Below are 19780 nucleotides of genomic sequence, written 5' to 3'. Positions count from 1 at the left end.
ATATAAGGCAGTCCTGATCTAAAAGGTGGCTCTTGTGTTGGGATGTTGTGTCCCTTTTCTCTGAGATGCAATCCTGCTGAGAATCTTGAGGCTGCCACACAGAATCAGACAGATCCTCTAGGGTCAAGTTCTGATCGGGCACGGTATCAATTTCAATTAACCCCTTGTGTGTCAGCTTTGTCATCTGAATCTGGTATGGCTGTCTTTCCTCTTTCTCGATTAGTTCCAGTGCATGTTTTCTCTTTTGAATTCTCCAGTTGGCCAGCTCCTGTGCAGCCATTTACGTTGCACTCATTAGAACCAAACATTGTGGGGTGATTTATGGCCCCCACCCACCGCGCAGGGGTGGGGGCCGAGGGGGGGAGGACAGTAGGTCCCCCCATTGTGATTTTTGGCCCCCACCCACCGCGCAGGGGTTGGGGAGGACAGTAGCTCCCCCCAGTGTGTATCATGGGCTTTGAGGACAGGTGTCAATCCATACCTGCCAAGTGACCCTATGTAGGGGTAACAGTCCCTATTCTGCTCTGTGTCAGTGTGTATCATGGTCTCTGTGGACGGGGAACAGTCTCTATTCTGCTCTGTGTCAGTGTGTATCATGGACTCTGTGGACAGGGAACAGTCCCTATTCTGCTCTGTGTCAGTGTGTATCAGGGGCTTTGAGGACAGGTGTCAATCCATACCTGCCAAGTGACCCTATGTAGAGGGGACAGTCTCTATTCTGCTCTGTGTCAGTGTGTATCATGGTCTCTGTGGACGGTGAACAGTCTCTATTCTGCTCTGTGTCAGTGTGTATCATGGTCTCTGTGGACAGGGAACAGTCTCTATTCTGCTCTGTGTCAGTGTGTATCAGGGGTTTTGAGGACAGGTGTCAATCCATATCTACCAAGTGACCCTATGTAGGGGGAACAGTCTCTATTCTGCTCTGTGTCAGTGTGTATCAGGGATCATTAGGATAGGTGTCAATCCATATCTGCCAAGTGACCCTATGTAGGGGGAACAGTCCCTATTCTGCTCTGTGTCAGTGTGTATCAGGGGTTTTGAGGACAGGTGTCAATCCATATCTGCCAAGTGACCCTATGTAGGAGGAACAGTCCCTATTCTGCTCTGTGTCAGTGTGTATCAGGGGCTTTGAGGACAGGTGTCAATCCATACCTGCCAAGTGACCCTATGTAGGGGGGACAGTCTCTATTCTGCTCTGTGTCAGTGTGTATCATGGTCTCTGTGGACGGTGAACAGTCTCTATTCTGCTCTGTGTCAGTGTGTATCATGGGCTCTGTGGACAGGGAACAGTCTCTATTCTGCTCTGTGTCAGTGTGTATCAGGGGTTTTGAGGACAGGTGTCAATCCATATCTGCCAAGTGACCCTATGTAGGGGGAACAGTCCCTATTCTGCTCTGTGTCAGTGTGTATCAGGGGTTTTGAGGACAGGTGTCAATCCATATCTGCCAAGTGACCCTATGTAGGGGAACAGTCCCTATTCTGCTCTGTGTCAGTGTGTATCAGGGGTTTTGAGAACAGGTGTCAATCCATATCTGCCAAGTGACCCTATGTAGGGGGAACAGTCTCTATTCTGCTCTGTGTCAGTGTGTATCAGGGGTTTTGAGGACAGGTGTCAATCCATATCTGCCAAGTGACCCTATGTAGGGGGAACAGTCCCTATTCTGCTCTGTGTCAGTGTGTATCAGGGGTTTTGAGGACAGGTGTCAATCCATATCTGCCAAGCGACCCTATGTAGGGGGAACAGTCCCTATTCTGCTCTGTGTCAGTGTGTATCAGGGGTTTTGAGGACAGGTGTCAATCCATATCTGCCAAGTGACCCTATGTAGGGGGAACAGTCTCTATTCTGCTCTGTGTCAGTGTGTATCAGGGATCATTAGGATAGGTGTCAATCCATATCTGCCAAGTGACCCTATGTAGGGGGAACAGTCCCTATTCTGCTCTGTGTCAGTGTGTATCAGGGGTTTTGAGGACAGGTGTGTAGCGGAACGCAGTAAGCCTGTCCTGCAAAATGCCTGTGTGACTGTAATTGTTATATTTTTACCTATGTTGAAATTGCTATTCGCCTATTTAATATGTGAATTGTATGTTATTCGGTAGTTTCCATCCGTACTATATACTTATGGAAACTACCGAACGGAGAGACCACCCCGGAGAGAAGTGTGCCAGCAATTAAGGTTCACATTCTCTCCAAACCGCAAGTTAACCGGCTCATTAACAGTGTGTCTGGGTGGCCGCCATTCGGCATGCGTACACGTGGCGGCGGCCATCTTACGCATGAAAATCTCAGCGGTGTTTTGTCGTCGAGTGTCTGGAACTCAAATCGGACACTCAAACAACCAAACACCGCTGAGACCTCCAGAGCTCCGTAACTGCCGAACGGAGAGACTTACCGAATCCCCATTCGGTAGTTACAAAGTACCGAATGAGGGAATCACTATCTAGGTGAATTAAAGTATGGATGGCAATTATAAATGTCTGTTTTAACTGCCGAACGGAGACCGACCGCAGGGCCCATTCTCATGGAACCCTTTTCGGATACCAACTCGTGTGCGGTCGGTCAAACTTCACCTTCCTGTAACTGCCGAACATACTGGTCCGATCTGGGTGAATTTTGGATATTATATTCACCCAGATCAGGGCTACCTAGCGGTACCCTAATATTAAGGATATGTGATGGTTTAGGGGTACATCCAAGTTGGGGGTAAAGTACTGTACAAGTTAAGGGGATTATGACTCACTCTGAGGGGAGGAGATGTGTGGGAGGTAACAAGCACTGCATTGGTTACTGTCATAATTACTGTAGTTCCCTCCCTTGCATGGGAGCAGGCTTTATAAGAAACCTTGGAATAAACGATTGTCAGTTCTACTCCTGAAACTGTGTGTCGTCCAGTTATTGGGAGTGCTGTGGGGATTTCGCTGTACCTTTTTACCTGCTGGAAACTCTGCTGTGGATTTACTAATGACTTGTTCCTGAGCCTTCCTTGGATCTAAAGTGGAGAATAGCTGCGAGAAATCAGCTCTCCGCTACATTGGTTGGCAGCGCTGGGATCCAGACTCACAGAGGAACAAGGATTAATGGAGATTGACCTTTCTACGCTAAAGAGAACCACATTGAAAGACCTTCTGGAAGCGAAAGGTGTTTCTGCCAGCAGCAAATCCAAAGCAACGCTTATCACCGAAGTAATGGCAGAGTACAGAGCAGAAGAGGTCCAGGCCACGGATCAAAGACCTGAAACAGAACAGGAGGAGTTCCAAAGGCATTTACAATTCAGACTGGCCTTTTATGGGGAAAACCCACCAACAGAGATCATCTCTAAAACAATGACAGAGGTGCAGGAGTTTGTGATGAGAAACAGGAGACCACGAACACCGGAAAGAAGTGCAGCAGGAGCTGTGGCACAAGAGGGTAAGCCTAAAATTCCCTATCAAGCGTTTAAAACGTATGTGGAAGCAGAGGAGGATATAGATGCCTTCCTCCAAGATTTTGAGAGACTGTGTACGCTGCATAACATACCAAGGGAAGAGTGGGTACCCATATTAGCAGGACGGCTGTCAGGAAGGGCAGCTGAAGCTTACCGCACTGTGCCTGATATTGAAATTAGGAACTATAGCCGGGTAAAAGAAATTATCCTGGCCCGGTATGCAATAACAGCAGAGGCATACCGGAGGCGCTTCAGGGAATTGAAAAAGGCGGACAAAGATTCGCACGCAGAGTGGGCTTGCCGACTAGAAAGGGCAGCTCTTGGGTGGATGCAGTCGAGTAAAGCGCGGTCCATGGAGGACTTGTTACAAATGCTGCTGTTGGAGCAGTTTTATGAGGGGATATCCTCAGAACTACAGGAATGGGTGAGGGATCGTAACCCCACCACCCTCACCGAGGCTGCCAAAAAGGCAGATGATTTTATGGACGCTCGCAGACAAACCAAGGCAGTGAGTACCAAACCTGTCATGCGACCACTAGGGGGGAATTCCTTCTCTCCTAACCCTCAACCCCCACCAAGACAACCCCCTCCACCAGCACCAGCAGCAGCGCAGCAGAGATACCGCACACCTGCTTCTGTGCAATGCCACCGATGCCAGAAGTGGGGACATTTCCAACGAGATTGTCCGCAGTCTAGAGACCGCACCACCTGGATCCGACCAGGGCCTCCACCACCACCACCGAGAGCAGCAGCGCATCACTACCAGGACGAGGTACCACTTCCCTACAGCTCTGCCGTCCCAGTCACGACTGTAGAACAGTGGGAAGTGCTGCATGAGGCCAACCCCTTACAAGCACAGGCAGATAATCGGCAACACCATAGGCAGACCGTGTATCTGGAAGGGAAGCCTATGCAGGGGCTCAGAGACTCGGGGGCCACCATCACCCTGGTGCAAAGCCATTTGGTTTCGGACAAAGCTAAACTGAATAAGACTGTGGCTGTCAGGGTTGCAGGGGGAGCCGTGTATCGGCTGGACACAGCCAGGGTACACTTGCATTGGGGTGCGGGGTTTGGGAATGTGGAAGTGGGGCTAATGCCGCAATTACCTGCTGAGGTGGTCCTAGGGAATGATCTGGGCAAACTCACCTCCGCATTTGAACCGCAAACTACTGAGGAAGCACACCCAGTAGTCACCAGGCAACAGGCCCGCACCCAACACAACAACGCACTGCCGGAGGTCCAGGTAAGAGATTCCTCCCCTTCCCTAGACTGTATCCCTTGGGCCCCTCCTGACGAGTTTGTAGCCGAGGTGATCACTGACCCTACCTTACAAGTATACCGAGACAAGGTCACCTCTATCCAACCGGGGGCAGAGGGGGAAAGATTTGTATGGGACAGGCAGTTATTATACCGGGAAACGAGTAAAGAGATAGCTGGGTCAGACCCCATTACTGCAAGACAGCTGGTGGTACCTCAGAGGTACCGAACCGAATTACTCCGGATAGCGCACAATATTCCGCTATCCGGACATTTGGGGGTCAGCCGTACCAGATATCGGCTGACCCAAAGTTTCTTCTGGCCAGGGATTAGCCAGGAGGTGCGCAGGTATTGCAATACCTGCGATACGTGCCAGAGGGTAGGAAAGAGAGGGGATAAGCGTAAGGCGAAGCTGCACCCCCTACCCATAATTGAGGAACCCTTTCATAGGGTTGCAGTAGACATTGTAGGCCCCTTCCGGAAGCCTAGCCCATCAGGCAAACGGTACATTTTGACCGTAGTGGACTACGCCACTCGCTACCCCGAGGCGGTAGCCTTAACTAATATACATGCAGAGACGGTGGCTGAGGCGCTGATGCAGATTTTCTCCCGGATGGGGTTACCCAGGGAGATCATCTCGGATCAGGGCACTCAGTTCACGGCAGAGGTCACCCAACAGCTCTGGAAGTTCTGTAAAATTAAGCCCATAATTAGTGCTCCGTACCACCCCCAGACTAATGGGCTCTGCGAACGGTTCAATGGCACCTTAAAACAGATGCTCCGAACCTTCGCAGAGACCCACCGAGACTGGGAAAAATTCCTGCCGCACTTACTGTTTGCTTACAGGGAGGTGCCGCAGGAATCTACGGGGTTTTCCCCCTTTGAACTGCTATTCGGGAGGAGAGTAAGGGGGCCCCTGGACTTGATTAGAGAACACTGGGAGGGAGACCGTAGCGCTGACGGCACCCCTATTGTACCATATGTGTTGGCCCTCCGAGATCGCCTGGAAGCCCTCACAAAGACGGTAAAGGAAAACCTACAGGCAGCTCAGACACGTCAGCGCACCTGGTACGATAGAGGCGCCAGGGACCGCAGTTTTCAGGTCGGACAGAAAGTTTTAATTTTAAAACCTGTCAGACACGATAAGCTACAGGCCGCCTGGCAAGGCCCTTATAAAGTGGTAGAACAAAGATGTGACACCACTTATATAATTGGCCACTGCGCAGGGAATGGGGGGCGACGCATGATCCATGTGAACATGCTGAAGCCTTACCAAGAACGATCAGAGGAGGTGACAGCTATCTGCGCCCCCACCTCTGAAGAAGGCGACAGCCTACCCCTCCCCGATCTGTTAGAAGACGGACAGCTGGCTGGGGATTTAGGAGCGGTTGTACTGGGGGATCGGTTGAGCACACAGGAGCGTATCGAGGTACAACAACTACTGCAAGAAAAGCAGGAGACCTTTTCTAATGTACCTGGATACACCCCTCTGGCTACCCACCGAGTAGAAACCCCTGGTCAACTTCCCATGCGCCAGACTCCGTACCGCATCCCTGAAGCGGTACGGGAGAATATGCGCAAAGAGATTGAAGAGATGATACAGTTAGGAGTCATTGAGCCCTCAGATAGTGTGGCGAAACCAGCTTCGCCACTGTAAACTGGAGAGGCCTGGCTGCTAGCCTCCTGCCCTGCGACTACGGCCCATGGACATATTGCTCTATAAACACTATAGTTGGGCATGTAATAATTTATATTGCTGCTACTGGCCCTTTAAAATCAGCGATGGACATATTGGGACTTTTGGGACTAATGTCCCTTTAAGACTTTGTAACATATCACAGTAATACTGTCTTAAATATTATGTAGGTATTTATGTGTTCAGTTAAACTGGGGATATGTAGAAATGGGTGTTTTATGTGTTAAATGTATCAGTATGTAAGTTTATGTCTTTTACTGTCTTTTTGCAACCATGTGGTTAATGGAGTCTGACTCTAGTCCTAGATAATTGGATTACTTCTCCAATTATCTCCAGGGCAGAAGGGAGGAAGCCGGGATGCATTGTGGGGGATGTTTTACTTCTGTTTGAGCCAGATTGTGCCATGCTGCAAGCCAGGGCCCAAAAGATACTTTTAGTAACTTTTAAACCCCTGGTCGGATTCATGCCATTTTTTTAATATGTTGTTCCCCTGAATGGATTGATTGTGGATATGTATTTTTATGTGAATGGGATGTATGGTTTTAAAGTTATGAAAGTTGTGTAAAAGTATATTTTACACTGTATGCATAATGGGATTATGTGTCACACTAAGGGGAGGGGATGTGTGGGAGGTAACATCTATGTCATTGGTTCTTTTATGCCTCCCCCTGGGTGTGGCCTGTATGTGTACTCATGTAATAAAAACCAGGCTGGCTGTCCCAGTCTAGAGTTCTTGCTTAACCCTCAAAGCGATGTGTCGTCTCGGTCTTTGGGGGAATGGGATTGTATGCTGACTGCCAAGAGTGTAAGCCGATGTCTGCTTTTCTTGTTCAGCTGTCCCAGTGTTCGTGTGGTTCCAGTCGGGAGAATGGTGTTTGCCGTAGCTGCCTGTGCATCTGGAAAGGGGGATATCGCCTAAACTGGGTTTTATCCTCTTGTAAGTGAAACGGTCCGTTACAGATAGCCCCTGGGCCTCTCCAGTAGTCCTCGTACCAAAGCGGGACAGCACGACCCGTTTTTGCGTGGACTACAGGAGATTGAATGAGAAGACCGTATCCGACGCATACCCGATGCCTAGGATAGATGAGTTGCTGGACCGGATGGCCAGGGGTCAATACCTTACCACTATTGATTTGTGTAAAGGGTATTGGCAGATTCCCTTGGCCCCGGACGCCATCCCTAAGTCCGCCTTTGTCACCCCATTCGGCCTGTACCAATTTAAGGTCATGCCGTTTGGGATGAAAAACGCGCCGGCTACCTTCCAGCGGATGGTGGACCGCCTCCTAGATGGGTTCCAAGACTATACCTGCGCATATCTCGATGATATTGCCATATTTAGCGATACCTGGCAGGAACACTTGGCCCACATAGGAGCGGTTCTAGACAGGATCAGGGAGGCTGGTTTGACCCTAAAACCAGCGAAATGTAGCATTGCGATGGCCGAGGTACAGTACCTGGGCCACAGAGTAGGCTGTGGTAAACAAAAGCCGGAACCAGCCAAAGTAGAGGCAGTATCACAGTGGCCTACCCCGCAAACTAAAACCCAGGTGTTAGCCTTCCTAGGGACAGCAGGGTATTACCGGAAGTTTGTGCCCAACTATAGTACCCTGGCCAAACCCCTCACTGACCTGACACGTAAAAACCTTCCCCGCCAAGTAACCTGGACCCCGGAGTGTGAGCAGGCATTCCAACACTTGAAAGATGCACTTGTTAATGCCCCTGTCTTGGCCGCTCCCAATCCAACTAAACGTTTTCTTGTTCACACAGACGCTTCTATGTTTGGATTGGGGGCAGTATTGAGCCAAGTCGGGGCCGATGGCGGAGAACATCCAGTGGCTTACATCAGTCGCAAACTTTTACCCCGGGAAGTAAGCTACGCCGCCATCGAGAAGGAATGCCTAGCTGTGGTGTGGGCCTTGAAGAAATTACAACCCTATTTGTATGGACAGGCTTTTTCTTTGCTCACGGATCACAACCCGTTGGTCTGGCTGAACCGGGTGGCTGGGGACAATGCCAGGCTTCTGCGCTGGAGTTTGGCGCTGCAGCCCTTTGACTTTAACATTCAATACCGCCCGGGTAAGCAAAATGGAAACGCCGACGGGTTGTCACGACAAACTGATCTGGAGAAATAATCCGTGAGCACCCCGGTCATCCCCAAGCCGATCCGTGTGGGATCAGACTGTGTATGCCGGCTTGTGGGCAAGGGGGAGCAGTGTAGCGGAACGCAGTAAGCCTGTCCTGCAAAATGCCTGTGTGACTGTAATTGTTATATTTTTACCTATGTTGAAATTGCTATTCGCCTATTTAATATGTGAATTGTATGTTATTCGGTAGTTTCCATCCGTACTATATACTTATGGAAACTACCGAACGGAGAGACCACCCCGGAGAGAAGTGTGCCAGCAATTAAGGTTCACATTCTCTCCAAACCGCAAGTTAACCGGCTCATTAACAGTGTGTCTGGGTGGCCGCCATTCGGCATGCGTACACGTGGCGGCGGCCATCTTACGCATGAAAATCTCAGCGGTGTTTTGTCGTCGAGTGTCTGGAACTCAAATCGGACACTCAAACAACCAAACACCGCTGAGACCTCCAGAGCTCCGTAACTGCCGAACGGAGAGACTTACCGAATCCCCATTCGGTAGTTACAAAGTACCGAATGAGGGAATCACTATCTAGGTGAATTAAAGTATGGATGGCAATTATAAATGTCTGTTTTAACTGCCGAACGGAGACCGACCGCAGGGCCCATTCTCATGGAACCCTTTTCGGATACCAACTCGTGTGCGGTCGGTCAAACTTCACCTTCCTGTAACTGCCGAACCACTGGTCCGATCTGGGTGAATTTTGGATATTATATTCACCCAGATCAGGGCTACCTAGCGGTACCCTAATATTAAGGATATGTGATGGTTTAGGGGTACATCCAAGTTGGGGGTAAAGTACTGTACAAGTTAAGGGGATTATGACTCACTCTGAGGGGAGGAGATGTGTGGGAGGTAACAAGCACTGCATTGGTTACTGTCATAATTACTGTAGTTCCCTCCCTTGCATGGGAGCAGGCTTTATAAGAAACCTTGGAATAAACGATTGTCAGTTCTACTCCTGAAACTGTGTGTCGTCCAGTTATTGGGAGTGCTGTGGGGATTTCGCTGTACCTTTTTACCTGCTGGAAACTCTGCTGTGGATTTACTAATGACTTGTTCCTGAGCCTTCCTTGGATTTAAAGTGGAGAATAGCTGCGAGAAATCAGCTCTCCGCTACAAGGTGTCAATCCATATCTGCCAAGTGACCCTATGTAGGGGTAACAGTCCCTATTCTGCTCTGTGTCAGTGTGTATCATGGTCTCTGTGGACAGGGAACAGTCTCTATTCTGCTCTGTGTCAGTGTGTATCAGGGGTTTTGAGGACAGGTGTCAATCCATATCTGCCAAGTGACCCTATGTAGGGGGAACAGTCCCTATTCTGCTCTGTGTCAGTGTGTATCAGGGGTTTTGAGGACAGGTGTCAATCCATATCTGCCAAGTGACCCTATGTAGGGGGAACAGTCTCTATTCTGCTCTGTGTCAGTGTGTGTCAGGGCTGGGCTTTGAGGACAGGTGTCAATGTTAGGTGATTTCTGCCCTTTATGGATTAAAAGCAGACTCTGCATCAACTGTGCAATTTTCCATGGGAGTTTTGCCATGGATCCCCCTCCGGCATGCCACAGTCCAGGTGTTAGTCCCCTTGAAACAACTTTTCCATCACTATTGTGGCCAGAAAGAGTCCCTGTTGTTTTTAAAATTTGCCTGCCCATTGAAGTCAATGGCGGTTCGCGCGGTTCGCCGGTTCGCGAACATTTGCGGAAGTTCGCGTTCGCCGTTCGCAAACCGAAAATTTTGGGTTCGCGACAACACTACCTGGGATATTAGCAGGAGATAGCGACGCTGTATACAATGTATTAACCTGGGATATTAGCAGGAGATAGCGACGCTGTATACAATGTATTAACCTGGGATATTAGCAGGAGATAGCGACGCTGTATACAATGTATTAACCCGGGATATTAGCAGGAGATAGCAACACTGTATACAATGTATTAACCCGGAATATTAGCAGGAGATAGCGACGCTGTATACAGTGTATTAACCCGGGATATTAGCAGGAGATAGCGACACTGTATACAATGTATTAACCTGGGATATTAGCAGGAGATAGCGACGCTGTATACAATGTATTAACCTGGGATATTAGCAGGAGATAGCGACGCTGTATACAGTGTATTAACCCGGGATATTAGCAGGAGATAGCGACGCTGTATACAATGTATTAACCCGGGATATTAGCAGGAGATAGCGACGCTGTATACAATGTATTAACCTGGGATATTAGCAGGAGATAGCGACGCTGTATACAGTGTATTAACCTGGGATATTAGCAGGAGATAGCGACGCTGTATACAATGTATTAACCCGGGATATTAGCAGGAGATAGCGACGCTGTATACAATGTATTAACCCGGGATATTAGCAGGAGATAGCGACGCTGTATACAATGTATTAACCTGGGATATTAGCAGGAGATAGCGACGCTGTATACAATGTATTAACCTGGGATATTAGCAGGAGATAGCGACGCTGTATACAATGTATTAACCCGGGATATTAGCAGGAGATAGCGACGCTGGATACAATGTATTAACCCGGGATATTAGCAGGAGATAGCGACGCTGTATACAATGTATTAACCCGGGATATTAGCAGGAGATAGCGACGCTGTATACAATGTATTAACCCGGGATATTAGCAGGAGATAGCGACGCTGTATACAATGTATTAACCCAGGATATTAGCAGGAGATAGCGACGCTGTATACAATGTATTAACATGGGATATTAGCAGGAGATAGTGACGCTGTATACAATGTATTAACCCGGGATATTAGCAGGAGATAGCAACACTGTATACAATGTATTAACCCGGAATATTAGCAGGAGATAGCGACGCTGTATACAGTGTATTAACCCGGGATATTAGCAGGAGATAGCGACACTGTATACAATGTATTAACCTGGGATATTAGCAGGAGATAGCGACGCTGTATACAATGTATTAACCTGGGATATTAGCAGGAGATAGCGACGCTGTATACAATGTATTAACCCGGGATATTAGCAGGAGATAGCGACGCTGTATACAGTGTATTAACCCGGGATATTAGCAGGAGATAGCGACGCTGTATACAATGTATTAACCCGGGATATTAGCAGGAGATAGCGACGCTGTATACAATGTATTAACCTGGGATATTAGCAGGAGATAGCGACGCTGTATACAGTGTATTAACCTGGGATATTAGCAGGAGATAGCGACGCTGTATACAATGTATTAACCTGGGATATTAGCAGGAGATAGCAACGCTGTATACAATGTATTAACCCGGGATATTAGCAGGAGATAGCGACGCTGTATACAATGTATTAACCCGGGATATTAGCAGGAGATAGCGACGCTGTATACAATGTATTAACCTGGGATATTAGCAGGAGATAGCGACGCTGTATACAATGTATTAACCTGGGATATTAGCAGGAGATAGCGACGCTGTATACAATGTATTAACCCGGGATATTAGCAGGAGATAGCGACGCTGGATACAATGTATTAACCCGGGATATTAGCAGGAGATAGCGACGCTGTATACAATGTATTAACCCGGGATATTAGCAGGAGATAGCGACGCTGTATACAATGTATTAACCTGGGATATTAGCAGGAGATAGCGACGCTGTATACAATGTATTAACCCGGGATATTAGCAGGAGATAGCGACGCTGTATACAATGTATTAACCCGGGATATTAGCAGGAGATAGCGACGCTGTATACAATGTATTAACATGGGATATTAGCAGGAGATAGCGACGCTGTATACAATGTATTAACCTGGGATATTAGCAGGAGATAGCGACGCTGTATACAATGTATTAACCTGGGATATTAGCAGGAGATAGCGACGCTGTATACAATGTATTAACCCGGGATATTAGCAGGGGATAGCGACGCCGTATACAGTGTATTAACCCGGGATATTAGCAGGAGATAGCGACGCTGTATACAATGTATTAACCCGGGATATTAGCAGGGGATAGCGACGCCGTATACAGTGTATTAACCCGGGATATTAGCAGGAGATAGCGACGCTGTATACAATGTATTAACATGGGATATTAGCAGGAGATAGCGACGCTGTATACAATGTATTAACATGGGATATTAGCAGGAGATAGCGACGCTGTATACAATGTATTAACCCGGGATATTAGCAGGAGATAGCGACGCTGTATACAATGTATTAACCTGGGATATTAGCAGGAGATAGCGACGCTGTATACAATGTATTAACCCGGGATATTAGCAGGAGATAGCGACGCTGGATACAATGTATTAACCTGGGATATTAGCAGGAGATAGCGACGCTGTATACAATGTATTAACCCGGGATATTAGCAGGAGATAGCGACGCTGTATACAATGTATTAACCTGGGATATTAGCAGGAGATAGCGACACTGTATACAGTGTATTAACCTGGGATATTAGCAGGAGATAGCAACGCTGTATACAATGTATTAACCCGGGATATTAGCAGGAGATAGCAACGCTGTATACAATGTATTAACCCGGGATATTAGCAGGAGATGATGGCTGTAAATAAGTGAGTACTGATTAGATTGGGATTGAACCCTGTATTGGCCTTTCCAGGAATCAGATCCGCGCCTCTAATAAATTGCAGTGAGATAGCTCTGTCCACCGACATTGAGTCATCTCACTACATTAACAGCTGCCATCCATCATCGAGCCACCACCTCATCCATCAATACACATTGGCCCACCACCTCATTCATTTATTCAACCACCCCTTGTATCCCAACCCCTTCTCCTCTATAGTACCATCCATCCTCCCTATTCCTCCAATCATCTCTATTGCACCTCCAAACACACATCTAGATCTATTGATAGTTGACTCTCCTATACTTCCCACCATCTCACAATTTTCCATTAAATCCATATATATCTGTATCCCATAGTTATTACCTAGATTTCTTTATCCACCCTATACCTTCACCAATTTCCCCATAACTCCATCCATCTCCATTAAACTGTTACTCATCTCCCTTATACCTCTATGTATCTCCCCTATACCTCCACCCATCTTCCCATAACTCCATCCATCTCCCCTATATCCTCACCCTGCTGTAGCATGATGACTAGAGTTGAGCGAACCCAAACCGTAAAGTTCGGGTTCGTACCGAACATTATGTTTTTTGGACCCCGGGTGTTCGGGTTGGAGTTCGGTGTTCGGTGATTTAATAACACGTTTTGAAAGGCTGCAGGGCAGCCAATCAACAACAGTTTGACTTGTGTGCCCTTAGAAGCCATCACAGCCATGCCTACTAATGGCATGGCTGATTGGCCAGTGCAGCATGTGACCCAGCCCCTATATATAAGCTAGAGTCGCGTAGCGCCGCACGTCACATGAGCTCTTATTAGTGAAGGGGGAGGATGCTGCAGCTGTGAGGGACAGATTAGGAAAGAATTCTGGTGTTGAATCTGCAAACTGCAGCGATTATTCAAACTCCAGCGATTATTTTAGTGGGTGCTATACTACATTTCTGTGCCCTGCCCTGAGCCCAGTGCCACAGAGAGTGCAGTGCACTTGCAACTGCATGTGTGCCAGGCACATTACATTAATCCTGTTCTGGTAGCTCAGTGGGCAACATCTAGGCATTTTTAAATACTGCATTTTTTTTGGTGCTAAATAGTACATTTGCGTACTACATTTCTTGCAGTCCAATAAAACCCTTAAATACTACTGTTACATTGTTGGTTTAAAAAAAAATCAAACTTTTTGGTGCTAAATAGTACATTTGCGACCTGCGGTGCACTTCATATCTGAGAGTCAAATAGAACCGTCAAATACTGCTGTGACATAGCAGTTTTAAAAATTATAATTTTTCTTGGTGCTAAATAGTACATTTGGAGCCTGCGGTGCACTTCAAATCTGAGAGTCAATTAGAACCATCAAATACTGTGGTTACAGCGCAGTTTTAAAAATTCACATTTTTTTGGTAAATAGTACAACACTGTGTGTGCAACACTGGCTACTTACCTCTTCTCAAGAAAGTCTAAAGACTTTTTAAAAAAGTGAAAAATAAGTTGTGGCGGAACCCACCTCGCCACTGGACATTGGAGGGGCCTGGCTGCCTGCCTCTTACCCGCTGACTATGGCCCCTGGAAAACTGGTACATTTAAAGATTTATATTTGGGCTTGTTATACTGTATATTGCTGCTACTGGCCCTTTTAACAGCATCTATGGACACATTGGGACTTTTGGGACTACTGTCCCTTTAAGACTGTGAAGCATATCCTAGTGTACAGCCTGTAATATTATATATGTATTTATATATGTGTTAAGTTTAACCTGGGTGATTTGTATGCAGCATTCATCTGATTGTTCGGTAGAATCACTCCATTCATTGTATTGAGGAAACTACCGAACAACCAGACCACCCAGGAATAAGTGTGCCTCCAATTACCGTTTGCAACAATGTTGCAAACGGGTAATTGGCAATCATGTAATGTGTGCTGTGTCCTCTGGGTGGCCGCCATTCAGGAAAACCACCACGTGGCGGCGGCCATCTTTAACTGCCGAACAGCGGTGTTTTGCCGTCGAGTGTCTGGAACTGAAATCGGACACTCGACTAGGCAAACACCGCTGAGACCTCCAGACTTCCAGGATTTCGTGGGGAAACTACCGAATGACCCGCCGTTCGGTAGAAAGGAACGTACGAACTAGGGGATTCATACGAATTCCCCTTAGTCTCTATAACACCAGTAATTCGTGTGTTTCATTCACCCGTTTGTGACCGACCGCAGGGCCAAAATGCATGGAACTGTTTTCGGATACTTTACCCATGCGGTCGGTCAAAACTTTGCCTGCTCATAACTCCCGAACCCCTGGTCCGATCTGGGTGATTTTTGAGTATGTTGCTCACCCAGATCAGGGCTATCAGGGGATACCTGTTTTAGGGTTGTATCATATGTATTTGGGGTACATCCAGGAATTGGGGAAAAGTGTGTACTATATAATTGGGTTAAGTATTATCTAAGGGGAGGAGATGTGTGGGCTGAACCATGTGTGTGATTGGGTGTTTTATGCCTCCCCCTGGGTGGGGACTGTTTGTGTAGTAGTGTAATAAAAGCCAGGCTGGATGAGCCAGTCCAGAGTTCCTGTTTTAACCTCAAAGTGATGTGTCGTCTCATTATTGGGGGAAGGATTTATTGTATGCTGTTCCAGTTGACTGCTAGGGGTACAAACCTATTTGCATGGTTTGTCCTATTCGGCTGTATACAGCATTCATATGCTTGAGAAGGTTCATATGCTGCATCGGTTCGGTGATTATGGTGTCTGCCAGAGTGCTTGGAGTCCTCAGGAAGCACTAGGAGCATCCATTAACGGAGGTACCCAGTCGGGGTGCCAGGCGATCCGTTACATTGGTGGCAAGCGGTGGGATGGCGTCCTGGTGTGAGAGGAACAACACCCTGGAGACACAGGAATTATTATGGAGTGGCATAGAACCAGCGAGTCCCTGGACAGTGCTCCAGGTGGAAGAGGAGTTTAACCGGAGGTTACAGAACCTCTTAGCACCACTGGTAAAGCCAATAGTAGAGGCAACCAGGTTGGACTGCAGTGACAGCGCACGACAAGAGATGTGGGAAGAAACCCTAGAGGGTGTCCAGCGTTGGCGAGGGGAGCGTCTTCCCAGCAAGGAGCAGCGGTTACAAGGTAGAGTGGCCCTACGGATATCTATGCTGGGAGAACAGGCTCAGGAGGAATGGGTGATGCAACTTGATTCACTGGCATGGAGAGAACTGGGTCTCGAGGACGCATACCAAGCGCTACGTTGGTACGCGGTTCAGCGGGTGCCTGGAATGGCCAAATTTGGCAAACCCGAGGGCGAGGATTATAATGGCCCTGGCTTATTATGGGGGACATTTGCAGAACCAGAATTTGGGAGTGCGGCAGAGTCACGGCTTTGGGACATATTTGACTACAGAGAAGCCGTGCTGGATCTCCCTATGGCCGAGGACCTAAGGCCAGACTTGACTGAACTGGCTGTCCAGGAATGGGAGCTGGAGCAGGATTACCAACACCTGTTCAGCGCCAGTCAGTTACCATATACCCCACAAGTACCACCAGAGCAGTGGGAGATCGAACAGAATTATGCGGACTTATATGATCCAGTGACACCGCCTGTCTCTAACCTGATGGGGCTTCTGGACTGTACACCATTGGGAGCGGTGAGTTTTGTTCCCCCTCCCCAACAACTAAGCCCGCCAGTAGGAGACCTGCATTTAGTACCTCCTACTGCCCAACCAGCCCCAGAAATGGGGGACCTTATCGACTGGTCCTGGGAAGACCCACAGATGGCAGGTGGAGATGGGACCGTGGTCTCTCTGCCGGCCCTACAGGGAGGCTGGGCAGTTGGCCCAGATCCCCAGCGGCAGTGTGTATTACAGGGGGCTGAAGGTGCCATCCTTGCTCCCCAGCGGCAGCCTAACACACCAAGGGGAGACAGTAAGCCCCACACCAGCACAGATGGGACCGTGGTCTCTGTGCCCAAGCTACCGGGAGCTGAAGGAGATGTTCTTGCTCCCCAGCGGCCGTCTACGGTTCAGGGAGAGGGGTTTGTTGTTTACTCTCCCCAGCGGCAGCACAGCTCACCAAGGGGAGACAGTAAGCCCCTCACCAGCACAGATGGGGCCGTGGTCTCTGTGCCCAAGTTACAGGGAGCTGAAGGAGCCGTCCTTGCTCCCCAGCGGCAGTCTATGGTTCAGGGAGAGGAGTTTGTCATCCCCTCTCCCCAGCGGCAGCTTAGCACACCAAGGGGAGACAGTAAACCCCACAACCGTGCAGATGGGACCGTAGTCTCTGCACCTACACCACTGGGGATAGGGACAGTCGGTCCTAGTCCACAACAGCCAGACAAAATATCGGAAGGGGAGACAGTCGTTTTTCCCCAACCACAGCTGTGTTCAACCAGGGGAGAGGACACCCTGGTTACTTTTTCCCCAAGCCTTGGACTTACAACTGGACACGAGTGGCAGGGGGCCATCTGGACAACTACCCCCTGTAAGGACAGCCAGCCGACTATCAGAGCCCCAGACCGACTGGAGGTCTGGAGTCTGGATAGTCTAAATGGGAAAGGGGAGAAATGTGGCGGAACCCACCTCGCCACTGGACATTGGAGGGGCCTGGCTGCCTGCCTCTTACCCGCTGACTATGGCCCCTGGAAAACTGGTACATTTAAAGATTTATATTTGGGCTTGTTATACTGTATATTGCTGCTACTGGCCCTTTTAACAGCATCTATGGACACATTGGGACTTTTGGGACTACTGTCCCTTTAAGACTGTGAAGCATATCCTAGTGTACAGCCTGTAATATTATATATGTATTTATATATGTGTTAAGTTTAACCTGGGTGATTTGTATGCAGCATTCATCTGATTGTTCGGTAGAATCACTCCATTCATTGTATTGAGGAAACTACCGAACAACCAGACCACCCAGGAATAAGTGTGCCTCCAATTACCGTTTGCAACAATGTTGCAAACGGGTAATTGGCAATCATGTAATGTGTGCTGTGTCCTCTGGGTGGCCGCCATTCAGGAAAACCACCACGTGGCGGCGGCCATCTTTAACTGCCGAACAGCGGTGTTTTGCCGTCGAGTGTCTGGAACTGAAATCGGACACTCGACTAGGCAAACACCGCTGAGACCTCCAGACTTCCAGGATTTCGTGGGGAAACTACCGAATGACCCGCCGTTCGGTAGAAAGGAACGTACGAACTAGGGGATTCATACGAATTCCCCTTAGTCTCTATAACACCAGTAATTCGTGTGTTTCATTCACCCGTTTGTGACCGACCGCAGGGCCAAAATGCATGGAACTGTTTTCGGATACTTTACCCATGCGGTCGGTCAAAACTTTGCCTGCTCATAACTCCCGAACCCCTGGTCCGATCTGGGTGATTTTTGAGTATGTTGCTCACCCAGATCAGGGCTATCAGGGGATACCTGTTTTAGGGTTGTATCATATGTATTTGGGGTACATCCAGGAATTGGGGAAAAGTGTGTACTATATAATTGGGTTAAGTATTATCTAAGGGGAGGAGATGTGTGGGCTGAACCATGTGTGTGATTGGGTGTTTTATGCCTCCCCCTGGGTGGGGACTGTTTGTGTAGTAGTGTAATAAAAGCCAGGCTGGATGAGCCAGTCCAGAGTTCCTGTTTTAACCTCAAAGTGATGTGTCGTCTCATTATTGGGGGAAGGATTTATTGTATGCTGTTCCAGTTGACTGCTAGGGGTACAAACCTATTTGCATGGTTTGTCCTATTCGGCTGTATACAGCATTCATATGCTTGAGAAGGTTCATATGCTGCATCGGTTCGGTGATTATGGTGTCTGCCAGAGTGCTTGGAGTCCTCAGGAAGCACTAGGAGCATCCATTAACGGAGGTACCCAGTCGGGGTGCCAGGCGATCCGTTACATAAGTGTTATTGTGATTGCTTAATATACATTTCTATATTGTGTAAAGACACAACTACAAAGTTAAAAACCAAACACCAAAACAACGTGCCAGACAATCTACCTGTGCATGGCTAGTGTGATACAATAAGTCTACATCTTAAAAATTCAATAACCCACAGAAGATGGGCGAGAATTTTTTTTTGCAAATGGAACTTTGATTCGAATTTACTACATCGGTCACTTGTAATATTGTTTCACACCTACAACACTTATTAAAAAGATCTACGTGATAGAAAACAGATTGATATTTTCTACACTAGAAACTACCAGATAACAAGCTGCTATATTTAAACCAGTTATCAATAGCTAAGAGGTACTTCAACAATATTGTAATTCTGGGGCAAACTGAGAGGTCATGCTGGAAAAACACAGGTGCCAACTGCTGTGGCTTTCTGCAGTGTGCATACCGGCAAGGAGGGCAGGGTTGAGGAGTGGGTGGAAGATGATGTGGAGGATGATGAGGTTATAGACCCCACATGGAATGAAGGTCATGCGAGTGACGCGTGCAGTTTGGAGGAAGAGGCGCTGGTCGCACGGAGGCACCAGCACAGCATAAGAGGGAGCAGGGTTCAAAAGCGGAGCGGCCGTCCCCTAGCGCTCGTCGGCATGTTTTAGCTCTAGAATTACCAGTTATCCAAGTAACAGATGGAGCGATCAAAGGAACCATAACTGATTTAATGAGCCATTTGCAGTTTCACTGTAGCGGCTGTGGGCGCTTTCGGCGTTCTCACCCTGCTGCTGCTCGCCTGTCGGCGCTGCAGCGTAACTTCG

Source organism: Pelobates fuscus, chromosome 3 (genome assembly GCF_036172605.1).
Source record: "Pelobates fuscus isolate aPelFus1 chromosome 3, aPelFus1.pri, whole genome shotgun sequence".
Lineage (NCBI taxonomy): Eukaryota > Metazoa > Chordata > Amphibia > Anura > Pelobatidae > Pelobates > Pelobates fuscus.
Note: the sequence above shows the minus strand (reverse complement) of the source record.